A 12,794-nucleotide genomic window follows, 5' to 3' on the forward strand; every position below is an offset into this window, starting at 1 on the left:
GTCACACCTTGTTAAAGAATCGCCTATTTGAGGAAATCAAAATTGAAGTTGGACCTTGTTTTGTTGCTTTCCATAGAGTTGATACAACAAAACACAAGGGCAGCAGTACACGATAATATAAAATTCATTTTACCAAAAATGAAAGCTTTCAAAATACCTCATTTTGTTCGGTCACCAGCAAATTCATCCTGTTCTAAAATTTGTTCAGCTTCTGATTGGCGAAAATCATTCGAAATTTGTTACTGCGTAAGTTAATCTAGTTCCATCTTTAAATAATACTTGTGTGATTCATGAAAATTACGCATTACGCAACCCCGGGTTCACTTGGGATATTATTTGGAAATTGGTATGCATACTCATCACAAAAAACATCGAAAAAGCGTTGAATTTTGACTTGCTGGCATCAACAACGTCTCTTTAGGAAAAGGGAATTTTTAAGGGTAAATCTTGCTACCCCTGAATATGCCATTTAGGGTAGAATTTTGAGATGCTCTGAGAAACATGGGTACCACTTTAATATGCAAGTGACCCCCATTACACAGCATGCCCTGTTGTAAGTGTTGTGCCCAACTGCATGTTCGCAATGGTATATCAATACAAAATGTTATGAGTCTAATTTTTTTCGCCAATTACAAGCCGAACAAACTATACCTTGAAGCAGAATTCAAAATTTCAAAGCTGTTCTGGGAGGACTTATAAACACACATTTGCTTGTGACACACAAGCATATGACAACAAGACTTTTCATTCACAATAATTTTTCAACACATCGAGCCAAGAATTTGGTTAACTCAGTGGCTATGACTAGACTCCTGTACAAGTTGAGAATGACTCAATTTGGTATTATCAATTTGGTATTCTAAGCCAAGTGGAAAACACAGTTTAATATAATTATAAACACATCAAATACAAGAAAAAAAGAAAAAAAAATAGGTACCTCCTGTGATGAATTTGATTGGTATGGTAGAAAAAATATTTTATTGGCAACATAATGTTTAATCTAACCACCAATAAATTATACTCTTGACTTGCACAATATCATGTAACTCATGTTGCATGTATAAATTGCTATCCTCAGCATCGACCGCCTCACTCGCATGATATAAATAAAAGTACATGTGTATCTTCATTTTTTGTCTTATCAGATTGATTTTCCATCAGCCATTTGCAGTTTTAATATTAGCACACATGCTTATTCAAAAAAATAATAATGCAAAATTCTGATTATGGATGAATCTTATTTTATATATACCGTACTGACGCGAGTATAGTCCCACCCCGTTTTTGGGTGAACATTTTTCAAAATTGGGGGGGGTGGGACTATACTCGAATTTCAACAAAAAAAAAAAAAAGAAGAAATTAATAGAGTATGACATGAATACAAAGTATCAATTTTTATATTAAAAATACAAAACATCTTGAGTTTTTTTTTTAAATTTTTTTTTTTAGGTCAACCATGAATGATCCTAGCATTTAGGTCTAGGTCCTGGGACACTCCAAAGCCGAAAAAATAAATAACTTAAACAAAATCATATATCAAATCACACACAGCACCTTAAATTCCTTTGTCCCTGAATTATGGCAATGCACTCATAAATTCATCAGAATAATTTGGAATTCCAAATATAGGTGTAAATTTGATTGCCACTTAGCTCAGGTCAAACTTGACAATCTTGCAACATGGTAATTTTTCTTCATTAGCACAAAAAATAATTTAATTTACTGAACACCAGGGTTGAACACACACGGTTTGACTGATTGATTGTTGGAGTACATCATGTAAATTTATATGCACCAATGTACACTGTGTATATGAAATGCTTTTATCTGAAATGTTTTACTATTTTCTACATGTATTTCATGAATAATTCTCTCTTACATCGCTTCTTTCTCTCTTTCTGACACACCTTTTTCTTTCGTGAATCTTCTCCCCTTTTCATATTTTTCACTTCATCAAGATCATTCATTCTAATCCAAGTGGTTAAGGCACAGGTCTCGTAAATCTGAGGTCCTGGGTTCGATTCCCATAAATCACTTTTTCTATTTGTCTCCAGGGCCGTCGCTAGAGGGGGGGGTATGGGGTGTGACACCCCCAATACACATTTTTGTCGGCAAAATTTGACTGCTGTCGGCAAAACAATGTGACTGTCGGCAAATGTAGTCAAAGGTATGTGTGATTGTCGGCAAATTGTGAGAGCCATATAACAGATTAATCATGTGTTACGTAATTGTGTTGTTGTAACGTAATAGACATACTGTGAATGGTATAGTAGTAACTAGTTACAAAAATGGTTTCGAAATTTTTTTGACTCCCCCCCCCCCCACTTTTTAGATTTCTGAGCGCCGTCCTGGCTAAAAAAAAATTTGGGTCAACAAATTACTAAAAATTTCCGTCGGCAAACCATACTGTACACCCCCGAATCATATTGGTCTAGCGACGCCCCTGTTTGTCTCCTTCATTATTTACAAAGGTGAACCTGGTGAAAAATTATGTTTATTATAATTAACTAGGCGGTACCCGTATTTCGCGGTTCTCGGCTGTCATGGTTAAATTGGCTTTTGCAGATCTTAAAATTAGGGTATGTCCTTTGGCTGGGATCACTGTCCTCACAGATGAGCTCAATTGCAGCTTTTTGCAATTTGACCTGACTTTTGCTCTCAAATCTGAGCTTCCTTGGCCAAAGTTACACCCACCCACCAAGTTTCATGAGCAATTTGAAATTTTTATGTTTTTTGACCTATGACCTCTGAACTGTAGGTCTGACAAAAAGGTCGCCGTGGAAACTTTTGTTTGTTAGTCCAAGGTCCACCCACCCACCAAGTTTGAGCTCTATAGGGGCAATTTGAAGTTTTTACCTATCTTGACCTATGACCTCTTAACCGTAGGTCTGTCGAAAAGGTCACCGTGAAACTTTTGTTTGTTAGTCCAAGGTCCACCTACCCACCACATTTGAGCTCCATAGGGGCAATTTGAAATTTTTACCTTTTGACCTATGACCTCTTCACCGTGGGTCTAAAGAAAAGGTCACCGTGGAAACTTTTGCTCGTTAGTCCAAGGTCCACCCACCCACCAAGTTTGAGCTCTATAGGGGCAATTTGAAGTTTTACCTATCTTGACCTATGACCTCTTAACCGTGGGTCTGTCGAAAAGGTCACTGTGGAAACTTTTATTTGTTAGTGCAAGGTCCACCCACCCACCAAGTTTGAGCTTCATAGGAGCAATTTGAAATTTTTACATTTTTTGACCTATGACCTCTTAACTGTACGTCTGACAAAAAGGTCACTGGAAACTTTTATTTGTTTGTCCAAGGTCCACCCACCCACCAAGTTTGAGCTCTATAGGGGCAATTTGAAGTTTTTGCCTTTCTTGACCTTTGACCTCTTAACCGTAGGTCTGAGGAAAAGGTCACCGTGGAAACTTTTGTTTGAGAGTCCAAGGTCAACACATTGGCATGGCTAGATTTGCCATTTAAAGTGTTTGAAATTAGACTTCAATTGAACTTGACCCCGGCCTTGACCTTTGACCTTAAAAAATATAAACTTGTTCTTCCTCATACCAAGCTGCACCCACCCACCAAGTTTGAGGAACGTGCGACCCCAGGCTCCGAGAAAATAGGCGGACAGACAGACAGACACACAGAAACACAGACGATGCGTATTATTATATAGACTAGGCGGTTACCCGTATTTGGCGGTTCTCGGCTGTCGCGATTACCTGGCTGATGTTGACTGTACCCACCACATTTCATGCCCATATGACAGTTTTTAGTAATTTGACCTTGGATGACCCCAAAATGCCCTTCCAAAAAGTTGATTCTAAAAGTTGACTGTACCCACCAAGTTTCATGCGCATACGACATTTTTTACTAATTTGACCTCAGATGACCCCTGGGTGACCCCGGATGACCCCAAAATGACCTTCCAAAAATTTGACTACAAAAGTTGACTGTACCTACCGAGTTTCATGCCCATACGATAGTTTTTACTAATTTGACCTCAGATGACCCCTGGATGACCTCGGGTGATCTTGGCCCACTAACTGAAACAAACTTGTTCTGTCTGAGGTCCAGATGCACCCACCCACCAAGTTTGAGGAACGTCGACCCCTAGTCTCCGAGAAAATAGGCGGAAAACAGTTTTTACTAATTTGACCTCAGATGACCCCGGGTGACCTTGACCCACTAATCAATACAAACTTGTTCTGTCCTAGGTCAAGATGCACCTACCCACCAAGTTTCATGCCCATATGACAGTTTTTACTAATTTGACCCCTAGATGACCTCTGGTGACCTTGACCCACTAACCAATACAAACTTGTTCTGTCCCGGGTCAAGACGCACCCACCCGTCAAGTTTGAGGAACGTGCGACCCCCAGGCTCCGAGAAAATAGGCGGACAGACAGACAGACACACAGAAACACAGACGATGCGTATTATTATATAGACTAGGCGGTTACCCGTATTTGGCGGTTCTCGGCTGTCGCGATTACCTGGCTGATGTTGACTGTACCCACCACATTTCATGCCCATATGACAGTTTTTAGTAATTTGACCTTGGATGACCCCAAAATGACCTTCCAAAAATTTGATTCTAAAAGTTGACTGTACCCACCAAGTTTCATGCGCATACGACATTTTTTACTAATTTGACCTCAGATGACCCCTGGGTGACCCCGGATGACCCCAAAATGACCTTCCAAAAATTTGACTACAAAAGTTGACTGTACCTACCGAGTTTCATGCCCATACGATAGTTTTTACTAATTTGACCTCAGATGACCCCTGGATGACCTCGGGTGATCTTGGCCCACTAACTGAAACAAACTTGTTCTGTCTGAGGTCCAGATGCACCCACCCACCAAGTTTGAGGAACGTGCGACCCCTAGTCTCCGAGAAAATAGGCGGAAAACAGTTTTTACTAATTTGACCTCAGATGACCCCGGGTGACCTTGACCCACTAATCAATACAAACTTGTTCTGTCCTAGGTCAAGATGCACCTACCCACCAAGTTTCATGCCCATATGACAGTTATTACTAAATAGACCCCTAGATGACCTCTGGTGACGTTGACCCACTAACAAATACAAACTTGTTCTGTCCCGGGTCAAGACGCACCCACCCGCCAAGTTTGAGGAACGTGCGACCCCCAGTCTCAGAGAAAAACAGTTTTTACTAATTTGACCCCTGGATGACCTTGAGTGACCTTGACCCACTAACCAATATAAACTCGTTCTTCCTCATACCAAGCTGCACCCACCCACCAAGTTTGAGGAACGTACGACCCCTAGTCTCCGAGAAAAGAGGCGGACAGATGTACAGATGTACAGACAAACAGATGTACAGACAAACAGATGTACAGATTCTGGTGAAATTATAGTAAGATTCCTGTCGATCATGCCGCTGTTTTTCCATTTTAATCCAGTATAAAGTTACCCTGAAAACAGACTATGCTTTTGATATTTTCTTTGTGTAAAAAGTTTATACAGTACCCACCAAACCCCTTTAGAACTAAAACCTTATCAGTATTATCTCTATTTTCTGAAATGGCCCTATATTAGTTACCATGGTTACCTACAAGTTTTCCAACCCTTTAAGGTTGTTACCCTTCCTTCTCCCCAGGCTGTAATTGGTCATCATAATCATGATAATCATCATCCTATCAAATGAACACAGCTAGCTAGCCATGTGATCATGATAAGTGTATTGACAATAACTCTGAATGCTAACAGAAACAGTTCAAAAGCAAATGCCGCCAGATTGTTTCAAGAAGTCAGAACTTGGTGGTTCCGATCCTAAAGGTACATGGCTTTTATTTCATTATTCTGTCTTCTATTTCTACGATACAAGGAAACCATTCAAATCAAACTATCCATGTGCGTCAGATTTGGGCCACATTTTGTCTTTACTACAGAGAGCACATTGTGTAGTACAATAGTGGGATGGCTTTTATTGTCATATTTTCAACATCTTATGCTACATGAAATCTAATCAACCCTAACGCCCAGGCCTATTTTAGCAAGGGGGAAGGAAAGAAGGGAGAAAGAAAGAAAAAAGAAGAGAAAATTTTGCTTCTTGGGTGCGAATTTGAACCAGGGACGAAACTAGTTTCTTTTAAAGGGCATCATAGATCTAAACCCAGCAACTATGTGTATGGTCAAGTCCAATTTTATATCTTAAAATGAAGATAGCCCTTCAATTCCCTGTAGGATTGGAGCATAAGGCAACTAGTTCTTGATCAATATTTTAATTTTCTTTAGGATCCTTTGGGGTCTTTACTTTCCCCCAGTGCCACAGTATAGCAAAGGGGAAATTTTCACGAAATATTTTATTTTTGCACTTTCGTGATTCAGGGCCGGCGCAACCTATGCGACAGGTCAGGCGATCGCCGCACCAGTTTTGAGCAAAGCAAAAAAAAAAAAAAAAAAGAGAGAGAGAGAGAGAAAAGGAAGAAATAAAGAAAGAGAGAAAGAAAAGAAAAAGTATGCAACAAATCAGGCGGATTGAGTTCAGAAATGCAAAATTTCCCTAGGCAAGGGAGGCTGCCCTTCCAACACACTGGACCCCAGATTGGTCATAACTTTACATGCAGGCGCGGTTTAGGGGCGGGCCCTCCTCCCACAAAAAAGAGGAAATGAGAGAAGAGAAAGGAAAAAATGCTAAAAAAAAGGAGAAAAAGAGAAAGGAGTTGAGAAAAAGTTAAATTGCACGTAATTGAGTAGGTCCATGCCTGAAACAACGCACAGTCGGGTCGATCGGAAGTAGGCTAGGCCTGCAATTATTTTAGGCATTGCTTTAAGGCGGGTCCTCGTATACCAAAAGCATGTGCAAATTACTGCAGGCCCGCCGATATGCCCGAAATAGGCCCATTTTGTCACCAAAGTCACTAGACGACAATACGGTAATAGGGAAAACCTGTTCAGGAAAGGCTTCATGGACGGGCCGTCATTCACAAATATTTTCGGCTTTTTCAACATGTTCTAACTAAAATGTTACACACTAATAGTTCCAAAATGGTCCACCAAATCGCTTCAGTTAGGTCTTCATTTTGCAAAATTTTCCAACTTCTCAGGGGGGAATATCCCCCGGAATATCCCCTTCAGACACCCCCTTGCGCAGTGGATAAACAAGTGTCCATTTTCGCTTCTGCTTTCAACATTTGCCAATTTATATTTAAAACAATTTATAGGCCTACAACAATAGGGAAACGAAAGGCTTCATGGCCCGTCATTTCACAAATTTTAAGCTTTTTCAAACTAAAATTGTACACAATTATAGTGCCAATATGGTCCATCAAATCGCTTCAAGTAGGTCTTCATTTTGCAAAATTTCCTCAGACACCCCCTGCGTAGTGCATAAACAAGTGGCCATTTTCGCTTCTGCTTTCAACATTTGCCCATTTATGTTTAAACATAGGCCTACAACAATAGGGAAAATGTGTCCACGAAGGCGTCATGCCATGACATTTCACAAATTTTCGGCTTTATCAAAATTGTCCATCAAATCGCTTCAATTAGGTCTTCATTTTGCAAAAGTTTCTTACTTCGGAGGGGGGCACATCCCGCCTCAGGCACCCCCATGCGTCGCGCAATCGCGACGTGATTTTTTTACATTTACGATATTTTATTTTAACGCACTGCGGGGGAGCAGTCCTGGATCCGCCCTTGACACCTTGTATATATTGATGGGTCTACTTTCAAATTCTCAGCGGCACCCCCCTTTCCCGGGTTTATAATTTGAAGTTCTTAATATGCATATTTACCATTGCAAATTGGGGGGAAATTATAATAGAGCGAATTTTTGTGTGTGTGTGATTCTCGCGCAACCGGGACCTTATTTTGGTGTTAACTTAAGCCTAGAATATCCGCAATTTTGTTTAAAAAACAACAGGAAATGGCCTCTAAGCGCATCCAGAAACAAAAATTTTCCAGGGGCCCTAGAGCGGGCCCCTGCACCCCACGTCGTTAGGCGCTCGCCAGATCGCTTCGCTACGCTTCGAATGGGATAGTATATTTCTAGCGCCGCACCACTTATAAATCCCTTGCGCCGGGCCTGTGATTCATTTCAGAGCTGCAACGCTTTTTTTTTTTTGGGGGGCTGCACAAATATTTTGACCCATAGGCTTTAATATGTAGCTGTTAAAACCATGAATAAACGAAACTGCGAATAAAAATGCAAAACTGTTCAGAATCGTTAAACTTACGAAAAATTAATACCGCTAAAATATACTGCCATCACAATATCATGAAGGATGCATTGTGTCAATTTTTAGTAGTTACCAGGACATCAGCATAAAATTCAGACCAAGTTCACATATATTCCACTTTTTATATGGCCAGTTTCCTAACTTATTTCACAGATGGGGCTTCATTAGAGACATCTTGCTCCAAGGCAAATTACTAATTCTGAATGGTCATTGTCTTTTTCCTCCCTTTTTGTCTATTAAAAGTATGCAAGGCCAACACCCCATCTGGAACCTGTGATATTAATAGGCCTACTAAACCAGGGATGCAATGCCACTTGCAACAACATCTTCCTGTGAAAACCTATGCATCTCTATCAATGATAATTCCATTCCTAAAAGTATTTTTAAAGTGACTTACATGTAGACCTATAATGCTTCTGCTCATAACATTCAATTGGAAAGACCAAATCTGAGGTGATTGACCCAAAACCTTTGGTACACACCTGAAAACTATAGTTCATTGCAGTAATTAGAGTATAGTTTTGCAAACATGTTTTTGGGAAACAAATAGGCCTAACTTTCCAATTTACCAGAATATATTCCATTGTCTATCTTACAATTAAAACACAATGTGTCATGAAAATATCACCAAACCTTGTCAGGCATCACTGGCGTGTCCAGAATCTTTTCCTGCGGGGGCGGGGGCTCAGAGGGGCTTTCAGATTTATGCGGGGGGCCTTAATGGCTAAAATCGCCAAAAACAGCTGATTTTACATGTTTTTAATAAAGTGCGGGGGGCTACAGCACCCAAAGCCCCCCCCCCCCTGGACACGTCACTGGGCATAAATTGTGTGATATTTTCATGCTAGAACATCCCTTGGTTTACACATCATGCTAGGCTGAAAAATTGCCTGTCCAATCCATTATGTTGACCTGCTAAGGACAAGTCCCCAGAGTGACCCTCTGATTGAGCCATGGTCAATAAACTGACCATTGCCTCTAGGCCTATGCCCTAGCAAAGTCCAGATCAGGGAATCCCAGATGGACATCATCTAGGCCAGTCAGTCTGCTACTTGTCATCACACAATTGACAACTTCCCCAATTAGTACATTCCCTCCATACATGTATGTCCCTGGCCCTCTGATGTATTTACATCATGTTCACTACCATACCACCTGTCCCTGTTTTGATGCCTGCACTTGGACTAGGATCATAAACATGACCATCCATTACAACACAGTTCATTGACCTCTTCTTGACCCCAACATGCTTCTGTACTCACAGAATGAACTTTGCATATGTTGGGAATGACAACTCATACTTTACACCTTGATGTCAACTTTTGAGCTATGCATTGTCAATTGGAAGGTTTGGACTATGCCATCTGGAAATGAGACTGTTATGCTTCATCTTGTCAGGTCAGGTCTTCATCACTTGAGTTAATTGCAATACAGACCCTGGAAAACAGGTCTGATGATAGCAAGTTGTATACATCTTGCCATGCCAACCAGATGAATGCAACAAGTTTGAGAAATGGTGTGGTAAACATGGTATAAAATGGTCTATCCAGAAAGTTGTTTTGTACAATAATTTTGTGCGGCAAAGTTTAAAAGAGTAAAAAAAATACCTTACATGGTTCCTTGTAACAACAATGATTACAATCTAGCTCATTAACAACTTATTTGATATTCTAAAAAACCATACCAAAACTTCAAAGCAAGTCAAACTTCCAACAATCAAGTGTAATCCCAATAAATGTATGACCACAACAGTGTAAAGTTCTTTGATAAAATCAAATGTAGGCCCACATTCCTTGTAATATGCTTAGCATTCTTTGAGGAGCATGGGCTAAAATATCTTCAAGTTGGCAACCGAAGATTTTGATTTCAGACATCATATATTTAGATTCTCATGCATTATGATGTCACTCAGTTGGTCTAGCACTGGATTTGTCCAGTTAGACCTCCTTTTACTATATAGCCTCCTTCCAAAAACAAGTATCCCCGGTGAACTGCGCCACAGCGACCAACACTGAGTCAATTGGCAGATTTGCATGGGCTTTGTACCGGTACTCGCTATTTGTGGACACAGTGATCCCACGGAAATGAGCACTTTCCAAGTTTGTCTATAGCGACCCACAGGTCTCAGGTTCAAATCCCTGTCAATACTACTGTTTATTCCTAGGTGAACTCCAAGGAAAGGATTTGTGAGAATAGTGATAGCTTTGTTACTGTGTCATAATGTCAAGTACAATCTAAAGCTTTACAAACTGTGTGGAAAGTGCCAATAGAGTGACCTTCACCTTACCCCTCACAGGTAATTTGAGATAAATCCCTTTAGAACATTAGGCCAAATAAAAAAATAAACATGTTTCGCGTCCCCTCCCGCTTCCTTTTTTGAGGTTTCTTCAATTATTTTTTTATTTTTAGAAATTCAGTTATAACTTTTCAAAAAATTTGTCTAGGATGTAGAGATGCTTTCTATAGCTTTGCTAATATACAATAAACACTTTTGGGAGGTTTTGTGATAATTATAGAGGGGGGCTACCTCTCAGAACAACAAATAAAAAGAGGCCTCCTCCTTTTTCCAGGTATTATTGTATACGCTAAAACAGCTCTAATTATTGGTATTTACACCGATTTTGCAAAAAAAAAAAAAAAAAAAAAAGCCCCCTCTTCCTCCTTTTTTTCACACTCCCGGATGTGAAACATGTTTTTTATTTTACTTGGCCTTATCTGATCATTTCAGACAAGGATACAATCAATCTACTTGTAACATAGATAATGTTCACCTAATTGAGTACTTCTTTGAACATAATAAACCACGCCTATGATCATAATGGATGCCACATTGTTATCTTAAATAGGCCTATAATGAAACAGAATTGATACTTTTAAGTATTAAAATACATTTTGTACATGTAGGTCTACATCCTGTGATCAAATTACACTGGGGCTATTCCAGTTGAAATCCATACACCCCATATGGAAGATATGATCCTCCATATGGGGGTGTTTGGATTTCAACTGGAATAGCCCAATTTTAGTATAGATCTAAATAGTTAGGAGGGTTTTATGTATATATAGTGCGTCCATCCGGCCCTGTTGTAATTAGCTCATGTTCCTGAGTCACAAGACCACATATTCCATACCTGACAATGACTATTAAAGGAAACCCAACTGCAATGTTCACTATTATGCCATATAAAATTAATGTTTTGGTTCTTGTCCAGAGGATTTTCATGAATTGATGAGAAAGGGTTTTTATTTTCTTCTTCTTCAATGTGAGCCTATAAAATTAGCATTATTAGTAGTGTTCGGTCTTTTCTAACAGAGCGTGTTGAAGGAGAGGCTCCTTTTCCCTGTTTTTTCTTTGTTTTCAAATGTTAGATTCTGAACTCTAATAAACTTATTTAGAAGTATGAAAGAATTCCATAATATTTTGAAAAATCTATAAAAAAAATCTGACAAATTTCAAAAATTGAGACGGTAGGGAACGAGAAGCAAAACATTAATTTTTTGCTGGCCTTATCTATATTTCCGGACAGAAACAACAGAGATTGAACAAACAATTGATCCAATTCACATTGAAATGAATAAATGAAAACCTTGGTATTTAATATATTTTGTTTAAAATATTAAATCTGCGAAATCATGAAACATAAAAATTGTAACAGCTGACAATTCCTATTTTCAACTTTCACCAAAACATAATTTATAACAGCACAAAATTATAGCCAATTATTAACAATATAACAATCAATTACCATAATTACGATGATAAATTGATTATTTGTGTATCCATTTACCTTGTCTTTTTGACAAGATGAATATCATTAATTTATTAGTCACAAAATTATTCAAATTATGACAAGTGTTCTTGCTTAAGGACGTATGGCGCACAATTGGCCCAGGATTTGCCAGAATTAGCACAAAACCTGTTACAGCACAGATCATGGAGAGAAAGAAAAATATGTTTTCTATCCAATGTTACCATTTAAATCTCAACAAATGGCCACATTTGCTCAAAACAAAATCTTAGAGGTCTGTACAAAATTGATGTTTTGAGTTCAAAAGTTTGATTCTTTCTAAAAAATCAGAAATTTAAGAAAAAGATGAAGTCTTTAAAAGTGATATAATTTTTATAGCACATAGACACATCTGGCACAGTCTACCATATTCAAGTCCACACTAAATAGGTGGATCAAATCCAAATACCTTAACACTGATGATAAGTGGAGATAACCATTTCTAAATTTCAGAAATTTAGCAAAAAGTTGAAGTTTTCAAATCCCCTTGATATAATTTTAAAACATAAGACATAGATGCCTCTGACACAGTAACCATGTTCAAGTCCAAGCTAAATAGGTGGATTAAATACCTTAACACTGATAGTGGACATTTCTAAATTCCTATAAGCCTTGGAAATCTGCACCTGATAGCTTAGTAAAACATGTGCCAAGGAAGTGATATTGCATCAAATAATGTAATATAATAAGTACATTGCTAATAGAAAATGTCACACTAAAGCCCCATTATTAACCACACCCAGACCTTAACTTTTAAGACTGCAAGTTGTTGGTGCAAGCCCATTAGAAACAGATCCTGGAAA

General features: G+C 38.8%; 1 protein-coding gene across 1 annotated transcript in view; it reads right to left on the reverse strand.

The window, feature by feature from the left end:
- Positions 1–12,794, reverse strand: part of LOC140160639 (uncharacterized) — an 83,406-nt gene that overhangs the window by 20,809 nt on the left and 49,803 nt on the right.

This window comes from Amphiura filiformis, chromosome 9 (genome assembly GCF_039555335.1).
Source record: "Amphiura filiformis chromosome 9, Afil_fr2py, whole genome shotgun sequence".
Lineage (NCBI taxonomy): Eukaryota > Metazoa > Echinodermata > Ophiuroidea > Amphilepidida > Amphiuridae > Amphiura > Amphiura filiformis.